The sequence below is a fragment of the Hypanus sabinus genome, chromosome 6 (assembly GCF_030144855.1).
Source record: "Hypanus sabinus isolate sHypSab1 chromosome 6, sHypSab1.hap1, whole genome shotgun sequence".
Classification (NCBI taxonomy): domain Eukaryota; kingdom Metazoa; phylum Chordata; class Chondrichthyes; order Myliobatiformes; family Dasyatidae; genus Hypanus; species Hypanus sabinus.
The window spans coordinates 35,060,630-35,082,581 of NC_082711.1; the positions used below are offsets into that span (position 1 = coordinate 35,060,630).

The 21,952-nt window shown below is 39.5% G+C and overlaps 1 long non-coding RNA gene across 1 annotated transcript; it reads left to right on the top strand.

The window, feature by feature from the left end:
* Nucleotides 1–290: 290 nt before the first annotated feature.
* Nucleotides 291–19,564, top strand: LOC132394981 (uncharacterized). Its single transcript, XR_009512472.1, has 3 exons — nucleotides 291–378; nucleotides 6,735–6,873; nucleotides 19,044–19,564. It is a non-coding gene; the product is annotated as an uncharacterized LOC132394981 (long non-coding RNA).
* Nucleotides 19,565–21,952: the final 2,388 nt, after the last annotated feature.

Below are 21,952 nucleotides of genomic sequence, written 5' to 3' on the forward strand. Positions count from 1 at the left end.
TAAAGAGTCAATGATTTGAGCTGAGATCCTTCATCATTGACCGTCCTACAGAAGCATAGCACACAAGCATGGATAACAAAGGCACAAGGTCAAATTAAATATTAGAAACTTGTTAAATTAGCTAGTTTCATCTTGAGTACTAGCCTCTGCAGTATCCAAGACACCTTCAAGGAGAGGTGCCTTAGGAAGGCGCCATCTATCATTAAGTAACCCCACCCCCTAAGACTTGCCCTTTTGTCATCATTACCATCAGGAAGAAGGAACAGATGCCTAAAGATACACATTCTGTGATTCAGGAACAGCTTCTTCCACTCTGCCATCTGATTTCTAAATGGACATTGGACCCATAAGCATTGTCTCACTACTTTGTTTATTTCTGTAAGTTTGCACTATTTATTTTATCTTAACTATTTAATACACATATTGTAATTCAGCTTTTGTAATTACTTATTGTAATTCAGTTTTTTTCTCTATACTTATTTATCAAGTATTTCATTGTGCTGCTCCCATAAAGTCAACAAATTTCACGACGTATGCCAAAGTTACTGAACCTGATTCTGAAATGGTTGTTCCAGAGAACTTTGCATCATCTTAGGCTGACGTTCAGAATCAGAATCAGAATCAGAATCAGGTTTATTATCACCGGCTTGTGACGTGAAATTTGTTAACTTAGCAGCAGCAGTTCAATGCAATACATAATCTAGCAAAAAAAGAAAAAATTAATAAAATAAAACAAAATAATAAATAAACAAGTAAGTCAATTACATTTATTGAATAGAGTTTAAAAATGTGCAAAAACAGAAATACCGTATACTAAAAAAAGTGAGGTAGTGTCCAAAGCTTCAATGTCCATTTAGGAATTGGTTGGCAGAGGGAAAGAAGCTGTTCCTGAATCGCTGAGTGTGTGCCTTCAGGCTTCTGTGTCATTCAATGATACTCGAAAAGGCACATCAGTTTATGTACGAGCTAAAGGGAGCTTTCTGTTGCATGGGACTGATGTTTTCACCATCTTCTCAGAAGGGGAGTTTGTAGAATTATAAATGCTTTGTATCTGTTACCCATGAGAAAGCACAATCAGTTCCATGCTGTTTTCCTCATTTGTCTGCTATGAGAGCATTCCTCCCTCTGAGATGATAACGCTGTGGATTTACTTGTTCTTTGATAACCCGATGGGTAGTCATTCTAGAAATATGTAACAGAACATTTCTTCACGATAGCTGATATCAAGACGGATGGGCTAAAACCTCAGCTGAAAAAGGAAGTGAGAATTTAAAATAATTTGCTGTGTTCTTTCCTTTCACCAAATTAAAAAACACACAAACAAATAAAACATTGGTTAGTTTTTCATTCCCTTCTTACGTCTGACTTGAAAATTAGGACTAGCTCTAGCAAATTTTAACTTAAATTTTCAATTTGTAAAGGCATATTAATTCTTATTGGCCTCAAAAATATAGAATGATATAATAGTAAATGGGCTTTAATGCAGTCATATAAAATTCTACCATCCACCACTTAATAGAGACATTACCTAAATTAGATTAGCCTTACATTAAAGTTACTATTTATGTGTCACAGCATGATTTCAAGGCTTCACGGACAGTATTATAAAAAGCATCACCTTTAGAAACTTTACTTGGTTCAGCATTTTGAGTTTTGCGGGCATGACTTCTCTTACAACTTTCATCTTTGTTTTATAATGTGAAGCCATTCTGCGGCCACAGTACAGAAAATTCCCAACAGAAGAATGATAATTCAATAACACAGGTTCCAGGTTTAGTCTGGAAGGGATTCTGAGCTTGGTTAAACCTCACAGTTGGATGCAGAATGACATTAATAACAAAAATAAAAGTCTTTGCTGTTTCCTCAATAAACATCACTGAATCAGAACAATTATCCAATCGTTATCATATTTGCTAAGCATTTTAAGCATTTCTTGATCTCCAGAAATATTGAAAGCAAATAAAAGCTTTTATCTTCATCCTACTGTTGCAATTGGTTTATCTTGCTTCGTGTCTGACTTGAATTCAATTTCGGTAATTTGGTTCTTCAGCGCTAACAAGTACAAGATAGTGCAATCTACAAGCTCCATTATACTCAAAGTCAAAGCTGTATGTCACTTGGGTGGGGGAGAGCCCAGTAGAAAAGATGCCCCTCATGAATTGTCCCTTTTACATTCATAATAGAATCATAATGCCATTAATTTCAAGGAAATTATGGAAAAGAATAGGTTGAAATGCTAAATTGGAAAAAGGCCAATGTTGATGGTTTCAGAAGGGATCTTGCAAGTGCGGATTGGGAAAGATTGTTTACAGCAAAAAGTGTACGTGATAAGTGGGAGGCCTTCAAAAGTGAAATTTTCAGAGTATAGAGTTTTTATGTTCCTGTCAGAATAAAATGAGGTAGTAAATGGGATTAGATATTGGCTTTATGGGAGAAGTCAGGGAGTTGCAGTAAATGGTTTGCCTTTTTAACTGGAAGCCTGTGACTAGGTGTACCACTGGAAATGGTGCTGGGTTCACTGATGTTTGTTATCTATATCAGCAATCTAGATGATAATGTGGTAAGTTAGATCAGCAAGTTTATGGATAATTTCAAGATTGGAGTTGTAAAGGACAACAAGGAAGACTATCAGAGCTTGCAGTGGATCTGGACCAGCTGGAAAAATGGGATAAAAATGGCAGATGAAACTTAATACAGACAAGTGAGAGGTATAGCACTTTGGGAGGACTAACCAGGGTAGGTCTTACACAGTGAATGGAAGGACATTGAGGAGTGCGGAAGATCAGAGGGATCTCAGAATACACACCCACAATTCCTTGAAAGTGTTGTCACAGGTAGATAGGGTCATAGAGAAAACTTTTGGCACATTGCATTCATAAAACAATATTGAAATTGTGCAAGATGTTGATGAGGCCTAGTTTGGCGTATCATGCGCAATTTTGGTCGCTTAACCAAAAGAAAAATGTTTAGTAAGACTAAAAGTGTGCAGAGAAAATGGACAGGGTTGTTGCTCAGACTTGAGGACCTGACCTATAGGGAAAGATTGAATAGGTTAGGACTTTATTCCCTAGAATGTAGATAATTGAGGGGAGATTCGATAGATGCATACAAAATTGTGATAGGTATAGATAGGGTAAATACAAGAAGGCTTTTGAAACTGAGTTTAAGTAATACTACAACTGGAGATTATGGATTAAGTCTGAAAGCTGAAATGTTTAAGGGAAACTTCTTCACACAGTGGGTGGTTTGGTGAGAGAGTGGAATGAGCTGCCAGCGCAAGTGATGGATTCACGTTCAATTTCAATATTTAAGAGAAATTTGGATATGTACATGAATGGGAGGGTTATTCAGGGCTGTGGTCCATGCGCAGGTTGATGGGACATTCATTTTAGTGGTTTGTCATGGGCTAGATGGGACTTTTTCTGTGCTGTAGTATTCTGTGACTCTATGACTCTAATTAATGGTTTTGTTCTTATTCCATCGAATGTCAAGTTCCATGAATATTACGCTTCCAATTTACCTTATTTATGGCTAATATGAGGGGGTATAATTTGCAGGTGAATAGAGGGAAGTATAGGGGCAATATCACGGGTAAGATTTTTTTACACAGAGTGTCGTAAGTGCATGGAACTCACCACCAGTGGAGGCTGTAGAGGCAGATACATGAGGGAAATTTTTTTCTGGGCATTCGCAGTATATACGAAGAGGATAGAATAAATGAAAAAAACCACACATAACAAAGACCGGCAAACAACTAATGCGCAAAAGACAATAATCTGCAAATACAAAAAGAGAAAAGAGAAAAAATAATAATTATAAATAAATTGGCATTAAATATCAAGAATATGAGTTGCAACATCCTTCAAAATGCATCCATGTGTTGTGGAATCAGTTAAGTTTCATAGGGAGTGAAGTTGAATGAATTTATCCCCTCCGGTTCAAGAGCCTGTTGGTTGAGGGGTAATAGTTGATACTGAACCTGGTGGTATGGGACCTGAGGCTCCTATACTTCCTTCCTGATGCAGCAGCGAGAAGAAAAGATAGCCTGGATGGTGGGAATCCATGACGAAAGCAGGATCTATCTGCTTTTCTGTAACACCACCCCTTATAGATGCTTTACCCATGATGGATTGGACTGTATCCATTATTGTTTTTAGGTTTTTGGAGATAGGTAATGGATGATAGAAGAATGGAAGGCCATGTAGCAGGGAAGATTCGTATTGACCTTAGAGTAGGTTAAAAGGTTGGCAGAACATCTTGGCCGAATGGGCTGTTCAGAGCGGTAGTGTACCATGTTCTATATTTTATCATGCACATCAGTGCCATGATGTTTGACAGGCCATTAAATTCTGCCAAAATAAAATGACTGGGAAGTCATGACAGGAATGCATTAGTCAGAGTTCTTTTGAACAGCTTAATTATAAGCAGAGTTGAAAAAGTCAATTAAAATAAAATTAATTATCACCTTTTGTTACTTTCCCCTCTCCCTTCATTGTTTTTCATGTTCCTTCAGTGATGACATTGCTGTGTTTCAAATTGTAGTTTGATTACATTGTAACACAACACAATGTGATCCTGTCTATCGCAGGTTTCAAGAGTTTAGATTTCTCAAATTCCATTCATCAGATTAAAGTTATGAGGAAACTGCAGAATTTCACTTTGTTTTGGCACAGTGAAAGAGAAATCAAGAAACCCAATAGAACCTCCTTCCACTGATAATAGAGTCTGATAGCGGGTGATGCTAGGACTATTTCCATAAGATATCTGATAGCTTGCTTTGGAATTTTCTCCCTGTTCTCTTCTGCCACACTAACTCACCCTGTCAAGCTGAATCCCAGTGAACAAAACACATTTTTTAAATTTATTCCAAAATTTCCTTGATGAAATAGCTATCTAAAAACGTAAGCAGGAATAGAATATTTGAGTCATCTTACTGAACTTTCTCTCCTAATATCACTCTTCTGTTCCTACTCCATGTCCATGATTTCCTTTAAAACTCAACCCAAATAACCAATGAGACGTCTTCAGTAGGAAGTTCCACAGATTCACTACCCTCCAGATGAGTTTTTTTTTTGTATATATATCCTGAATGGCTGGCCCACTATCCTGAGACTGCAACCCCCAAATATACAAATCTCATCTTGTGTCACAGTGCCATAGACTTGTATAGCAGAGGAAAATGCCATTTGGTCCATAACTGTTCATGCTATCCAAGATTAATTTTCAAGCTAATCCCATTTCCCCATCTTTTAGTCGATATCCATCTAACTCTTGTTATCCATATACCTCTAAATGCTTTCTAATGATCATCACCTTATCATGGTGGAGAGGCTTGTGAGTTCCTGAGATCTTGAGAGCAATACCATTTGGAGCTTAGCTCCTGGTAGGGTCACCATAGCAGTAAGATCAAGGGGGAATTTCCAGACAGAGTGATCCAACCAAATCCTCAATGTTGAAGCTGGCAGCAGATGATGGCACATCTCAACAGCAGTTAAGGTAAAGAAAGAGTTCAGCACTGAAGCATCCTCAGTCATCTTGCACTCCATACTACTGGAACCTGATCCTGATCTGTCAAGCTGGCTGTAAACAAAATCACGCACAGGCCTTCTCCACTAAGTGAATCCATTCTCCACTTCTTAAATGTATGTAATGTACCTGCCTCAACTACATCTTCTAGCTGCTGGTTCGATATATTTACCGCCCCACAGTGTAACAAAGTTGCTCCTTAGGTTCTTTTTATATCTTTCACCATCAACCTTAAAACAACGGTATGTCCTCTGGTTTTTGAAAACCCAACACTGCAAAAAGATCACTGACCCTATCTATGCCCCTTGTGATTACTTCATGATCTCCTATGTTCTGAAGAGTATCTTTGGGGAACATATCCTTTCCTCTAACCTAACCTATCAAATCCCATGATTATTTTACATCATAATGAGATCATTTTTCAATCTTCTAAATTCTGCTGTTCCTCTTCTTAAAATACTAGGGAAAGTGATTGGATGCCTTACTATTGCATAGGCATTATGTAAATGCATACTGTTGTTGATTTTCTGAAACATACTGCAACTTACAGAGTTATGAGCTACAGGATAGCTGAATTAATTATGACTTGTTTTTCTGAGGAAAACTACCTAAGACACTTGTGTAGATGTATTATGAAGAAAAAGAGTTTAAAAATTGATACTAATTTAGATCAAGAAGTAGAATTGGAAGAAGCTTTCAAAGAAGTAGTCAAGGAAGGGAACAACAGTAACTGAAGTTCTATATATGATATCCTGGTATCTGAAGGTAGCATACACTGTCCAAAGCTGAATGCTGTGCTATTGATGAGCAAGAACCAAAGCACTGAACAATGGAAGCATCACTGATTTGTTATGGCATATTTCCTGCAATAATGACGAGGAATCTAATTGCCCATTTGATGGGTTTTTGCCTCCAGGACATAACTTTACTGATGTACATTCATGATAGCAAAATCTTGCTTGTCTGTTGTAGTTCTCCTATTATTTGTAGAAAATATTCCACTTTTATCATCTTTAGCTCTATCTTTAAGAATCTTTATCTCAGAGGGTTGTCCATGTTCATTCATTGAATTCAATGGATTTCAGCAATGCATGGGAACTGACTGAAATAGAGATTAGGTGGGAAAATTGGAGTTGCAGAATCTTGCTGAATGGTGCTCAGGGCCTTGAATTGCAAAATATCTAACTGCTGCTCTTAATTCTCCACAGCCAAGTAGACTTTGTCTACTGTCTCAGTGCCTCTATAAACACAAAAAGATTCTGCAGATGTTGGAAATCCAGAGTAACAGACCCACAAAATGCAGGAGGAACTCAGCAGGTCTGGCGGCAGTTGATGTTCCGGACTGAGGTGCTTCATCATGTCCAGTGTATTGTATATGTTTTTCAGTGCCTCTGTATCCCTTGGTTATTTGTTGGAATCCGTGCCCTTCAAGTTATCAATCAGAGCTTGCCCCAAGTGCCCTCTGTTTGAGATGGAGTCAGTTTTGCTGACCATGAAATTCTAAACTCAAGTGAAGACCTTAAATCCTATCAGATATAAATAGCCATAGTACTCTCACAAAAGGAAGATTATACTGTAAACCATCCAGTCTTCAAAGTCTTGTTTACTGCAATCTCATTGCTTCCTCCGCACTACCTACCCCTTCATCTATCTTCATATCATCCACAAACTTTGCCACAAAGTCATCAGTTCCATTATCCAAATCATTGACAAACAATGTGAAAAGTAGTGGTCCCAATACTGACCCCTGAGGAACACAACTAGTCAGTGGCAGCCAACCAGAAAAGGCCTCTTTTATCCCCACTCACTGCCTCCTGCTTGTCAGCCATTCCTCCATCCATACCAGTATCTTTGCTGTAATGCCATAGGATTTCATCTTGTTAAGCAGTACTGTGGAGACATACTTTGTTTTAACTTCAAATTGATTATTGTTTTCCATTTCCATTTAATAACTGTAGACTGGCTCCCATTTACGACTGGAAGCTAAACAATTGTTTGATCAGTATATGTGGCAGCTTGTGTTTTGAAAGAGAGCTTGACAAAGTTTGTGACTCTCTGGCCCAGGAGGTGAATATCCATCACACATTTTGTCCATATCTCTCTAATTCATTCCTTTCCAAGGACTTATCCAAATGTATTTTAAACATTGTAATTGTACCCACCACTACCACTACCACCGTCAGCTCATTCCACATGTCAATCGCCCTCTATTGAAAAAGTTGCTATTCAAGTCCCCTTTAAACCTTTCCCCACTCACCTGAAATCTATGCCCTATCGTTCTAACTGCCCTACCCAGTGATCACCCACTTCATCCATTGACCTCATGATTTTATATAACTCTATAAGGTCACAGTTTGCTTACCACACCCCAGGTAAAGATATACCAGCCTATCCAATCTCTCTTTATTACTCGAACCAGCAAGTCCTGGTAACATCCTTGTGAATTATTTCCAGCACCCTTTCCGGCTTAATGGCCTCCTTCCTATAGTTAGGTGACCAGATCTACACACACCACTCCAAGTGCAGTTTCATAACTTGATGTCCCAACTGATGAAGCAAGCAAGCAAAGCTCCTTCTTCACTCCCCCTGTCCACCTATATCACCACCCTGGGGGAAATGTGTAGAAAGATATCAGACATACCCCACCTAATTTGGTGCTACCTATAAATCTGGACAAACTGTGACACTGCCATTAAGAATGACACTCTGTCCAATGGATACAAATACATTCTCTGAAGGGGTTAAATTAATACAAATAGTGAAACACTCTCCCAGCCTGCCAATAGTTATCACTATTTTAGGGTGTGTTTGGAATTCCATTCTTATTAATTAATCTGGGTAAACGCCAACAGAGCCGTAATGTTTGTTAAAAAAAAATCATATAAAGAAGTCATTGTCCTGTAAGCCAATGTCCCACATTATTTAGGTGAGTATATTTATACTGAAATTTAAGAGTGGTTAGGTTTTGTGCATGCCAGTTACCTTGATGAGCAGCCTCCAATCTCAAACTATGTCAGTCCTTAAAGGTGATTCTGTATTTTGTGAATTCTTCTCACAAGCCAACACAGATGTTTATATCACTCTACAATTGTTCATTGCATATAAACAGAAAAGGTCAAATCCCTGCACAATTCCCATAGAGGAAAGTTGGCTTCCAGTCAATGAGAATTGAAGGAAGAGTCACAGAGCAAAATCCTAGCGTTCTGCTGGTGTGCATTGGTGCAGGCATTTTATAGATCAATGTGCAATGCCGACGATAAATAAGGAAGAAACTGCCAGGGGTCTGGTGATTTGGATACTGCTGACCACTAGGTTGGTTTGTGAATATAAAACAAGAAAGAATCTGCAGATGCTGGAAATCCAAGTAACACACACAAAATGCTGGAGGAACTCAGCAGGTCAGGCAGCATTTATGGAAAAGAGCACAGCTGACATTTTGGGCCGAGACTGTTTGGCGGGACTCTTCCTGCTGAAGGGTCTCAGCCCAAAATGTCGACTGCACACTTTTTTATAGATGCTGCCTGACCTTAAATGTTAAACTTTGTTTTTCTTTCTGCAGCTGCTCGTCACCTGATGAGTGTTTTGAACTTTTTTTTATTTTTACGTTAAGCCATTAACCTAAGGTTTTCCAACTTTTTAAGATATATTTCTCTAATTCAGTTAATCTCTTAACTGAATTAATCAGGTGTAGTCTGATTCTTTCATAATGTCAGGCAACTGTATATGGCATCTACGAAGACCACATGAACATTTGAGTTTAATAGAATGCTTGTCAGATCTTGTATTAGAATATTCTGCATGTACTTTGTGTCTTTAAAACTAAAAGGGTATTTTTTTCAATCACTGAGCATGTACTTTCAAATTCCTATTTCATTGTGTAGGTGCATTTTTGATGTAATATTTAAGTCAAGTCAAGTCACTTTTATTGTCATTTCGACCATAACTGCTGGTACAGTACATAATAAAAATGAGACAATGTTTTTCAAAACCATGGTGTTACATGACACAGTACAGAAACTAGACTGAACTATGTAAAAAACAACACAGAGAAAAAAAAACACACACAATGACTACACTAGACTACAGACCTACCCAGGACTGCATAAAGTGCACAAAACAGTGCAGGCATTACAATAAATAATAAACAGGACAATAAGGCAAGGTGTCAGTCCAGGCTCTGGGTATTGAGGAGTCTGATAGCTTGGGGGAAGAAACTGTTACATAGACTGGTCATGAGATCCCGAATGCTTCGGTGCCTTTTCCCAAATGGCAGGAGGGAGAAGAGATTGTATGAGGGGTGCATGCGGTCCTTCTTAATGCTGTTTGCTTTGTGGATGCAGCGTGTAGTGTAAATGTCCGTTATGGTGGGAAGAGAGACCCCAATGATCTTCTCAGCTGACCTCAATACAAACCCAAAGAATACTAGGAAATAAGCTGAGTGCATGATGGTCAACCTGGTTGTGTGGGACTATTACTGTTCTGTATGAATCCTTGAATCTGTCAAATGGTTGAAGGAAGACAAAGATTTTCTGCCCAACAGTTTTCCGATTGTTCTGAATATAATTCTCTTTCTTTAATCACTTCATTTCAGTCTAGTATCAATGAGCATGAATAGGTGAGCTGGAAGGTTCTTCCCATAAAGTTCTCAGGTAAATAAATAACCCTCTCCTAAGCACTGGCATTAACTTTAGGAGTTCTCTTCAGGGAAAAATTCACAATCTGTAAGGGACTTCTACTGTATGCCCAAACATGCACAATTACAATTTGGGACAGCATAGTTCCCAATTTCAAGTAAAGTCAAGTCAAGTCAAGTCACTTTTTATTGTCATTTCAACTATAACCGCTGGTACAGTACACAGTAAAAATGAGACAATGTTTTTCAGGACCATGGTGCCACATGAAACAGTACAAAAACTACACTGAACTACGTAAAAACAACACAGAAAAAAACTACACTAGACTACAGACCGACCCAGGACTGCATAAAGTGCACAAAACAGTGCAGGCATTACAATAAATAATAAACAAGGCAATAGGCATAGTTGAGGGCAGTAAGTTGGCAATTATCACTTGCTTCACATGACTCTCAATCACTTAACTTTGGACTATGAGTGGCTCATCAGATGTTTAAAGAAGTAAAGCGTCTACAGGATTATAGTGGTATCCTTTGTTATTTTGATTCATACAGATGGAGGTGAGGGAGGAGATTGCTGATCCTCTGGCAATGATCTTTGTGTCATCTGTGTGGACGGGAGAGGTTCCACAGGATTGGAGGGTTGCAGATGTTGTTCCCTTGTTCAAGAAAGGGGGTAGAGATAGCCCAGGAAATTATAGATCAGTGAGTCTTACTTCAGTGGTTGGTATTTTGATAGAGAAGATCCTGAGAGGCAGGATGTATGAACATTTGGAGAGGCATAATATGATTAGGAATAGTCAGCATGGCTTTGTCAAAGGCAGGTCATGCCTTACAAGCATGATTGAATTTTTTGAGGATGTGACTACACACATTGATGAATGTAGAGCCATAGATGTAGTGTATACGGATTTCAGCAAGGCATTTGAAAAGTTACCCCATGCAAGGCTTATTGAGAAAGTAAGAAGGAATGGGATCCAAGGGGACCTTGTTTTGTGGATCCAGAATTGGGTTGCCCACAGAAGGAAAAGAGTGGTTGTAAATGGGTCATATTCTGCATGAAGGTCGATGATCAGTGGTGTGCCTTAGGGATCTGTTCTGAGACCCCTTCTCTTTATGATTTTTATAAATGACCTGGATGAGGAAGTGGAGGGATGGGTTAGTAAATTTGCTGAGGACACAAAGGTTGGTGCTATTGTGGATAGTGTGGAGGGCTGTCAGAGGTTTCAGTGGGACATTGATAGGATGCAAAACTAGGCTGAGAAGTGGCAGATGGAGTTCAACCCAGATAAGTGTGAGGTGGTTCATTTTGGTAGGTGAAATATGATGGCAGAATATAGTATTAATGGTCAGACTCTTGGCAGTGTGGAGGATCAGAGGGATCTTGGGGTCCAAGACCATAGGATGTTCAAAGCTGTTGCGCAGGTTGACTCTATGGTTAAGAAGGCATATGGTGCATTGACCTTCATCAACCATGGGACTGAGTTTAAGAGCCATAAGGTAATGTTACAGCCTTTTAGATCCCTGGTTACACCCCACTAGGAGTACTGTGTTCTGTTCTGGTCACCTGACTACAGGAAGGATGCGGAAACTATAGAAGGGGTTCAGAGGAGGATGTTGCCTGGATTGGGGAGCATGCCTTTGAGAATAGGTTGAGTGAATTTGGCCTTTTCTTCTTGAAGCGATGAGAGGTGACCTGATAGAGGTGTATAAGATGATGAGAAGCATTGATCATGTGGCTTTTTCTCAAGGCTGAAATGGCTAACATGAGAGGTCACAGTTTTAACGTGCTTGGAAATAGGTTCAGAGTAGATGTCAGGGGCAAGCTTTTACACAAAGGGTCGTAAGTGAGTGGAATGGGCTGCCAGTGACAGTGGTGGAAGTGGATCCAATAGAGTATTTATGAGACTCCTGGATAGGTACATGGAGCTTAGAAAATAGAGGGCTATAGGTAACCCTAGCAAATTTCTAAAGTCAGTACATGTTCGGCACTGCATCGTGGCTGAAGGGCCTGTATTGTGCTGTAGGTTTTCAATGTTCTTTCTATGTTCTATGGTCCTATCCATATGTTTCTAAGTGATTTGAATGGCATGCTGAGAGATTAAATCTATAACCTCGCTAAGCATCTTCCGCCACAATCATATTGGTGCAATCCTTAGTAAAGTACAATAAAAAATTGGTACTTAATTTTCATTGAGACACTGAAATAGGACAAGGTTTTCAACACAGAAATTTTGCTGGTGCTGGAGCCAATCTTGTTCAATTCATAGGCCTCATTTGCTTTCCAAAACTTAATCTGATATCATTATTATTGTTTTGATTTGTTTTATACTCTATTGAATGGAAATGAATCAAATTTAGAGGTTGCTCTTTTTTGATTTTGCAACCACATAAACTTGACAATTGTCTGGATTGGGTCCAATATGTATCAGTTGTTGAGAATGAGTATGAACTATTATCTTACTATTCTTTAGTATGGCCCATTAATATGCCTTCTGTTGGTATCCACAGATCTCTTGTAAAAGTAATAATATTATGCATAAAATCCTTAAGTATCTTAAAATATCCCTATATTTGCATTAGAACATAGAAAATAGAACAACACAGTATTTAGCCCTGAGGAGTGCCTGTGTTTAAGATAAGGGTGGTGGAAGTGTGCTTACCAAATCTGACTTGCTGTGGTCGGTCTGTGAGAAACTCCATGACCCATGAGCACAGGGAGGAACCAAGGCCAAGAGAGTTCTGTTTGCTGACCAGTTAGCCCTTCAGTCTATAATGTCTCTTGCTGAACATGATGCCAGATTCATCTGCCTGAACGTGGTCTACATCTCCCCATTCTTTGCTTGGTCATGTGGCTATCTAAATGCCTCTTATAATGTTGCCATTGTATCTGCTTCTACTAACTCCCCGTGTCCCAGACAATGATTCTCAGAATAAAGTTGGTAAATTGAGTTTGGCAAATTGGTTTATCATTGTCACACGATCTGAGGTACAAAGAATTTGTGTGCCATCCATACAGATCATTTCATCACATCAGTACATAGAAATATTATGAGGGAAAACAATAAATGAATGCAAAATGAAGCGTTACAGCAACAGAGAAAATGCAATATAGACGGACAATAAGGTGCAAGTCATAACAAGGTAGATTGTCAGGTCAAATCTCTATCTTATTGGACTAGAGAACTATTTAATAGTACTATAATAACAGGATAGAAGCTAATCTTGAGCCTGGTGGTACATGCTTTTATGCTTGTTTTTATTTCCTGCCTGATAGGAGGGGGGAGTAGAGAAGAAGTCCAGGGTAGGTGGAGTCTTTGATTATGCTGATTGTTTTGCTAAGACAGCAAGAAGAGTGGACAGAGTCCATGGAATGGAGGTTGGTTTCCACGATGTGTTCAACTGTCCACAACTCTCTGCAGTTTCTTGTGGTCTTGAGTAGAGCCGATGTCATACCAATGTAGATAGGAAGCTGTCTATGGTGCTGGTGTATTTTATTAGCCACGGAGTGTACATGATTAAACTTGCCATGTAGACTTTTTTTTTAATTCCCATCTCAGCTTAAACCTGTATGACATTTTTCCCCTGGAAAAAAAAGACTCTGAATCTCTAACCCATCCATACCTCTCATACACTTCTGTCAGATTACCCCTGAGCCTCCAATGCTCCAAAGATCAGAATCCAAGCTGGCACAGAAGCATTCTGCCCTCTCCCGAAATTCCCCCTCTAATGAAGTGAGCAGAACTGCACAGAATGCTGCAAATGTGACCTAACCAAAGTTTTAGACAGTTGCACATAGATTTCCCCCATTTATATTCAATATGCCCAGGGATTAATACAAGCATACCATATGCCTTCGTTAACACCCTATCTAATTGTGCAGGTAATTTCAATCTTGTTTACCTTTCCGCCATATGTTAATTCCTCTTGCTGAAGGCATAATCTCCTCCAGGTTCAAACTCCTCAGAGATCTCTACTTCACTCTGGTTCTGATCCTTTGTGTCTGATTTTCTTTGTTCATTTTTTGGCATAGGTGCATTCAGTGGCTTTAAGCGCTTGAATTCACTTTCTGTTGCTCCTGACCTGAACCTCTTCTTTAAGAAATGTCCTCTAATGTGTATTATTTTGGCTTTTAATTCCACGATTGGACTCTTCCACTAATAATTGACTAAGCTTTACCTTCATCGGTTTCTCGTGTTCTCCAGTCCTTTCCATTAGCTTCCGATTGGTTCACATGGGGTGGCAATTTACACAACTATAAGTTAGGACCACGTTGAACTCCTTCTTATCATTACAGGACCATGTCATAGAGTTATACAGAACAGAAAGAAGCATTTAACTTATCATGTCCTCGATGACCAGTTTGAGCACAACAGAAATATGGAGGCTGATTAGGGAGTATTAGCATAGGGTTCTGGATAGGCTTGTACCACTGAGGCAGGGAAAGGATGGTAGGGTGAAGGAACAATGGCTGGGAAGTCTCAGGAGGAAAAAAAAGTATAATTAAGGTTAAGAAGCAACGATCAGACAGCGCTCTTGGAAGTTATAAGGTGGCCAGGAAGGACTTTTTAATGGATTTTGTAGAAAGGGACATGAGAAGACCTTGGTGAGTAGGATTAAGGAAAACTCCAAGGTGTTCTACAAGTATGTAAAGACCAGGAGGATGGCTGGAGTGAGGGTAAGACCAATCAGGGATAAAAGAGCAAAAGTGTGTCTGGAATCAGGGAAGGTAGGGGATGTCTTTAATGAATACTTTGGTTCAGTATCTACCATTGAGAGGGTTCTTAATGAATATGAGAGCAGTATAGAACAGGCTAATATGCTGGAACATGTCAACATTAAGAAAGAGGATGTGCTGGAACTTTAGAAAAACTTCAGGATAGATAAGTCCCTGAGGTTAGGCAAAATATACCCCAGGCTACTGTAGGAAGCACGGGAAGTGATTTTTACACATTGGGTGATGATCTTCGTGTATTCATTGGCCACAGGAGCAGTACCAAATGGAGGATAGGAAATGCTATTAATTTGCACAAGAAAGGCAATATAGATAATCCTATGAATTATAGACTTTGAAGTCTTACGTCAGTGTATATGGATTTTAATAAGACATTTCATAAGTTTTCCCATGGTAGGCTAATTCTGTAAGTTAAGAGGCATGGGATCCAGGGACACAAGAAATTTTACAGATGCTAAAAATCCAGAGCAACACACACAAAAATGTTGGAGGAACTCAACAGGTTAGGCAGCATCTATGGAAACTAATAAACAGTCGACATTTCAAACTGAAACCTTTCATTAGTCCTGATGAAGGGTCTCAGCCTGAAACATCACCTGTTCATTCCTTTCCATAATGCTGCCTAACCTGCTGAGTTCCTCCAGCATTTTCTATGTGCTGCATGGATTGTGTGGATTATAAATTGGCTTGCCCACAGAGGGCAGAATGGAGTAGTAGCTGGAAGCTGATGACCAGTGGTGTTCTGCAGTGATCTCCTCTGGGATCCCTGCTCCTTCTGTTTTTCATAAGTTTACTTAGATGAGGAAGTGGAAGAGTGGCTTAGTAAGTCTGCAGATAACCCAAAGGTTGGTGGTGTTGTGGATAGTTTAACAGGTTGCTATAGGATACAACGGCACATTGATAGGATGCAAGACAGAGCTGAGAAGTGGCAGGTGGAGTTCAAGCTGGAAAAATGTGAAGTGAAGTGAAGTTTGAACTTGAAGGCAGAGTACAGGGTTAATGGCAGGATTCTTAACAATATGGGGGCACAGAGGGATCTCTACAGATCCCTCTCAGTTGTTGCATAAATCAATAGGGTGGTTAAGAGGGCATATGGTCTATTTGCCTTCAGCAACTGGGGGGATCAAGTTTGAGAGCCACAGGCTAATGTTGCAGTTCTATAAAGCTCTGATTAAACCTTATTTGGACTTTTGTATTCATTTCTGGTTGCTTCAATAGAGGAAGCTTTATAGAAGGGGTGGAGGAGATTACCAGGATGCTGATGAATTAGACAGCATATCTTCAGGAGAAAGACTGAGTGAACTAGGGCTTTCTCTTTGGAGCAAAGGAGGATGTAAGGTGACTTGCTAGAGATGTATAAGATGGTGAGAGGCATAAATAGAATGGACAGCCAGTGCCTTTATTCCCAGAGCAGAAATGGCTAATATGTGAGACATAATTTTGAAGGGACTGGAGGAAAGTATAGCGGGTGGGGGGGGGGGGGGGAGGCGATGTTAGACGTAGTTTTTTTTATAGAGGGAGCTGGGTGCATGGAATGTACTAACAAGGGTGGTTGCAGAGGCAAATATATTATGGATATTTAAGAAACTTTTAGACAGGCACATGAATGAAAGAAAAATGGAGGGCTATGTGGGAGGGAAGGTTTAGATTGATTGTGGAGTAGGTTAAAAATTTGGCACACTATCATGGGCCGAGTGACCTGCGATGTGCTATACTGTCCAATGTTCTATGTTACATGTTCTTAAATATCTACCCCTTATCCTAAATTCATGCCCCTAGTTTCAGCTACCTCTGATATGAAAGAAATATTTCCCTCATTGATGTGATCTGTAACGGTCAATATTTTGTATGCCTGAATCATGTCCCCTGCTCAAGGGAAGGCAGACCCAAGCTCTCCAGTCTCACCTCATTACTGAAATGTTCTATCCTTGGCAAAATTCTGAGCTTATCCTCTACACCCTCCGGTGCTATCACATCCTTCCTATAGTGTAGTGAACAGATGGGCATTGCAGTACTCCAGCTGAGGTCTGACAAAGTTTTATAAAGATGGAACTTAACCTAAATTCTGCTGTTTGGTGCCCCAAGTAATGAAGGCCAGTGTCCCATATGCCTATTACTTACTTACATAGCCACCTCCATGGATTTTTGAACTTCTACACCAAGGTCCATCTGTTCATGATGTATATCCTAGCAAAGTTGGTATTCCCAAAGTACATCATTTTACATTTAACTGGGTTAAATACCATTCTTCTGCATATCTAGCTGGTGTCGCTTAATTCAGTTTTGCTGGAATTATCGTGTAGTAGCAGAAGTGATGGTAAGCTGTTCTAGGATGGTGCAGGCTGGTATTGTGGCTATATTGATACATAAATGACCGGCACTATATTTGTGCTCTGACTGCACATTGAGAAATTTACATTAGTTTGACTTCTGGCAATCAATACGTCTCAGAGCTTGCTAAATTGAAGTTGAATATGTTTGAATATGTTAGGTAGTCTGCCACTAATAACTGCCATTTCATTTGCCAATTTTGCAAAAAAGTTAAAATCAAATTTTTCCTGTCTTGGTAGACTGAAAGAGCAAAGAAGCTAATTAGATGTGTGCTGTTGAATCTCCAGATGAAGTCAACTACTTCATGATGGGAAGGATACTGAGAGTCACCTGGAGAGAGAAAACAAAATGACGACAATTCAGCCGTCTAAACTGTTCATCTTCTCCACCTCAGTTTGACAAATGCAATGTTATTCCGAGAGATTGAAAGCAGCACTGGCATTGGAAATAAAACTGTCATCTCATGTATAAAAAGTAAAATATATTTACAGGATCTTGAACCTTGTGACAAGGCCCAGATAAGTAAATGGGAATGTTATCTCAAACTGATTCACAGTAGTTTCAAAGTCCTGACTAGCGCAGATAAACCAACGAAAGGGACGCTGTCACCTCAATCATTTAATGCATGTGTTTTTTTTTTCTCTCCCCCATTTCATATACCTGTCTGTCTTCAGAAGTATGCCAGAGTGAAACTTGAGAGAAGAATTCTTATGACAGATGATAGTCCCAGCTGAATAAATTTTTATATTTTTCTGCTGCGTTTAGCTAGAGGTGTGTTGCATGCTGATGTATTTGCACTGCATATTAATCAGGGTATGTTTTGGAATCATCTCCCTTCACCTGTCCTCTTTTATTTATCTTGGAACTTTTCCCAGCCCTCCAGTCAAGGAAGCCATCTCACGCTGGCAGGCCTGTTTGCAACGCTATCAGTACAACTCTTGCATATTCATTACAGAATTAGTTCTACCAAAAGAAAATCATAATCCATGCAGTGTGTTCGGTGTTGATGGAAACACTTTCAGTAATGGAGCACAGCTGTTTTACCAAGCCTATAATTTTGAGACTTTTATAAATAATTATACGTAACATGGATCTGAATTTTACAACGGCATTACAGACCTTCAAAGAAGGGCTGAATATCTGGATGCCGGGCCAACCTGTCATTCCAATGCACCCAGTGCAATTTGCATGTGAATTGGCTATGGAGCCGTGCTGGAAACGATGCTATTCCAAGAGTTTCCGGGCAATGTATGTGATTCAGAAGAGCTACTGATCCCTATACTGGAATGTGCTACTCAATCCCAAGAAGGAGGGCTGAGGAAATAGTTCTAAATGTAGGAGTTACATTGCCATCTGTGCAAAGCAGAGTCAATGAACTAAGATAAGTTATACGACATGCATTTATGGCATGACAGCTTCTCAGTGGAAGCCAGAAGCATGTCAAATAGCAACAACTGTCCTAAGTGATATGTTTATTCTTAAAACCTCCCCCCAAAAATCTGGACTGACTAAAAAAAATTCCTCTGATACCTCACAGTAAAATCTGTCAAAACTGCAGTATCTATCCGGTTGCACCAGTCACATGTTCTGCGCCCAAGCAGCCGGAAATGTCGTATTAAGAATGTAAAACTTGCCTCACTTCGCACATTGATGCAAGGGTGTACATAACAAGTCACTGAAGGTCAAATGTCCACCAAAAATGTCTGATGTTGCATTACTGTTATACAACACCTTACTATTAAAAGGTCTATGTTTGCTCATGAGCAAAATGTTTAACCTTTTAATCATAACTTACTTGTGTTTTTGTTCCGTATGCAGTGCCGTGGAAGTCCATAGCGGGGGGTATTCCCTTCTGCCGCCAGCGTGGGATGACGAGTCTATCGTGACCCTGAGGACTTATGGAAACTGTGTGGTGGTTTCTTTTGAACTTACAGTCTTTTAACATCTTTGGACTATTTTTACCGTGCCCATGGTCTTTTTAAAAAAAATCAAATTATGGTATTGTTTGCCCTGTTGTAACTATGTGGTTTTGTGCAGGTCTTGTAGCTTTAGTTTTTGGTCTTGTTTGTCTGGTGGATTTGGAGCTCCTTTCCGGGTAACGCGCTAAGACGGTAGCGCGATAATAATACGCAGCACCCTCTCCGGACTCTGGATTGGGCATTGCCAAACGTTATGTGGATTTTCTGGTGTAGTCTGTTTTGTCATATGCTTTTGTGATATCATTCTGGAGGGATGTTGTCTCATTTTTTAACTGCATTGCATTTGTGATTTTTAAATGACAATAAACTGAATCAGAATCTGAAATATTAAGTTCAAAAATACCAGGAATGGTTGCTGAAAAAGAAATCTTCACTGGCCAATTTAAAAGGTGATATCTTATAATAAGGGAAAGATTGTCTTGTCCAATGAAAATATGGCATGAAATCACTTGTATACTGCAAAATGGTGCTAGAGGACCTCACCAAGAGCTGGGAAGCAGTGCAGTTTGCACTCAATGTCAGTAAGATGATTGGAATCTGGTAGGGAAGTAGGGGGCCAAGACCCATAATGATGTTTGGAAGCTGGCTGAAATGGGAAGGTCCAAACGTAAAAGACATGAGCAAGAGGTCACAGAAGTGTTGACAGTCACAGGTCAAAGTGGTGATCAGGACTGTGTGGGGCAACGGAGATTCAGAGGTGAAAGTGTATGTTAATCCTTTCCTATCCATGTAATTATCCAAATGTTGTTTAAGTGTGTCTCTGACTCATTTCTAAATGCTGTTATTGTACCTGTCCCGCGTTAGCAACTTTTACGTAAAATGACTTCCTGAAATAGTCTTCACTTGGCTGTGACAAGTTTTGGTAAAGCACTTATTTGAGGCAGTTAGCCATTTTGTAAAAGTGAAATGGATGAGGCCTGATACTGGAAGTTTACAGATGGAAATTTAAATAAAGTTATTTTAGAGAAAGATTAGACAGAATTTTATGCTACTTGAAGAAGTCTTTTATGAATGGAAAATCACTTTCAAAGCATTAACCAATAGTCAGGAATATTATTTCATGTGAATTTGCTTCATTGTGATGAACATTACATTGAATTACTGATACTGTTATTAAGGGGTTTGATTTCACAGAATGAAAACTGAAAAAGCTGAAAGCACTCAGCAGGTCAGAAAGCAATTAGGGAAAGAGAAATAAAGTTAATATTCCAGGGTCAAAGATCTTTTATCAGATTTCCATTGATTTCTTGGCCTATATAATTGCATCACATGAAGCCCTGCAATCATTGATTGTGATACGCTTTTTGAGAGATAAGCACACGAAAAAGCCAGCACAGCTTTAACCGCATTCTTTGCACTTTCATTCCTTTCAAAGAGAAAGTCGTAAAGGCTGTCAACAAATTGATTTAAAGAAAGCTGGCTGTCATCTACCACATTCTCCATTGCTCACCGGTTTTGCAGCTTCATATATACAGAAAGCTTAAAAATATGGAAGTTCAGGAACAGCAGGACATAGAATCATTGCAACGCAAGTGTCCAATTGTGTCCACTGAGGATTGTTGCTGCTCATGTTACTGGAGTACGCCATTATAATGGTGTATAAAGTAATGTCATGGTTTTACCACTAGTCACCGCTAGTCACTGGCAGCCAACCAGAAAAAGCCCCATTTATTCCCAGTCGCTGTCAGCCATTCCACTGTCCATGCCAGTATCTTTCCTGTAACCTCAGAGGATTTTACCTTGTTAAGCAGCCTCATATGTGGCACCTTATCAAATGCCTTCTGAAAATCCAAGTAAATGACAACCACTGCCTCTCCTTTGTCCACCCTGCTTGTTACTTCCTTGCAGAACTATAACAAATTTGTCAGGCAAGACTTCCCTTAACAGTAACCATGCTGACTTTGACTTATTTTTATCATTAGTCTCCAGTTACGCCGAAACCCCATCCTTAATAATGGACTCCAGTGTTATCTCAATGACTGAGGTTAGGCTAACAGGCCTACAATTTCCTTTCTTTTGCCTTCCTCCCTTCTTAAAGAGTGGAGTGACATTTGCATTCTTCCAGTCCTTTGGGACCATGCCAGAATCAAGTGATTCTTGAAAGATCATGACTAATGCATCCGTTATCTCTTCAGCAACCTCTCTCAGAACTCTGGGATGTAGTCTATCTGGTCCAGGTGACTTATCCACCTTAAGACCTTTGAGTTTGCCTAGCACATTTTACTTTGTAATAGCAATGACACTCACTCCTGCTCCCTGACATTCACGGATCTCTGGCACGCAGCTGGAGTCTTCCACAGTGAAGACAGATGCAAAGTTCCCATTAAATTCATCTGCCATTTCTTTGTCCCCCGTTACTACCTTACCAGCATCATTTTCCAGTGGTCCAACTTTCACCTCTTTATATAACTGAAAGAAACGTTTGGTAACCTGCTTAATACAATTGGCTAGGCTGCCCTCATATTTCATCTTTTCCCTTCTTATAACTTTTTTAGTTGTCTTTTGTTGGATTTTAAAAGCTTCCAAATCATCAACTTTCCACTCACTTTTGCTACCTGAGATGCCCTTTCCTTGGCATTTATGTAGTCCTTAACTTCCTTTGTCAGCCACAATTGCCATTTGAGAACTTAATACTCTGTGGGACATCTATCCTGCTGTAGGGACTCCTTAATTTCATTAGGCAGAATTCACCCAGACAGATAAGGGTTAAGTTCGTCATGTATGTTATGCGTTATGTTGTATGTTATT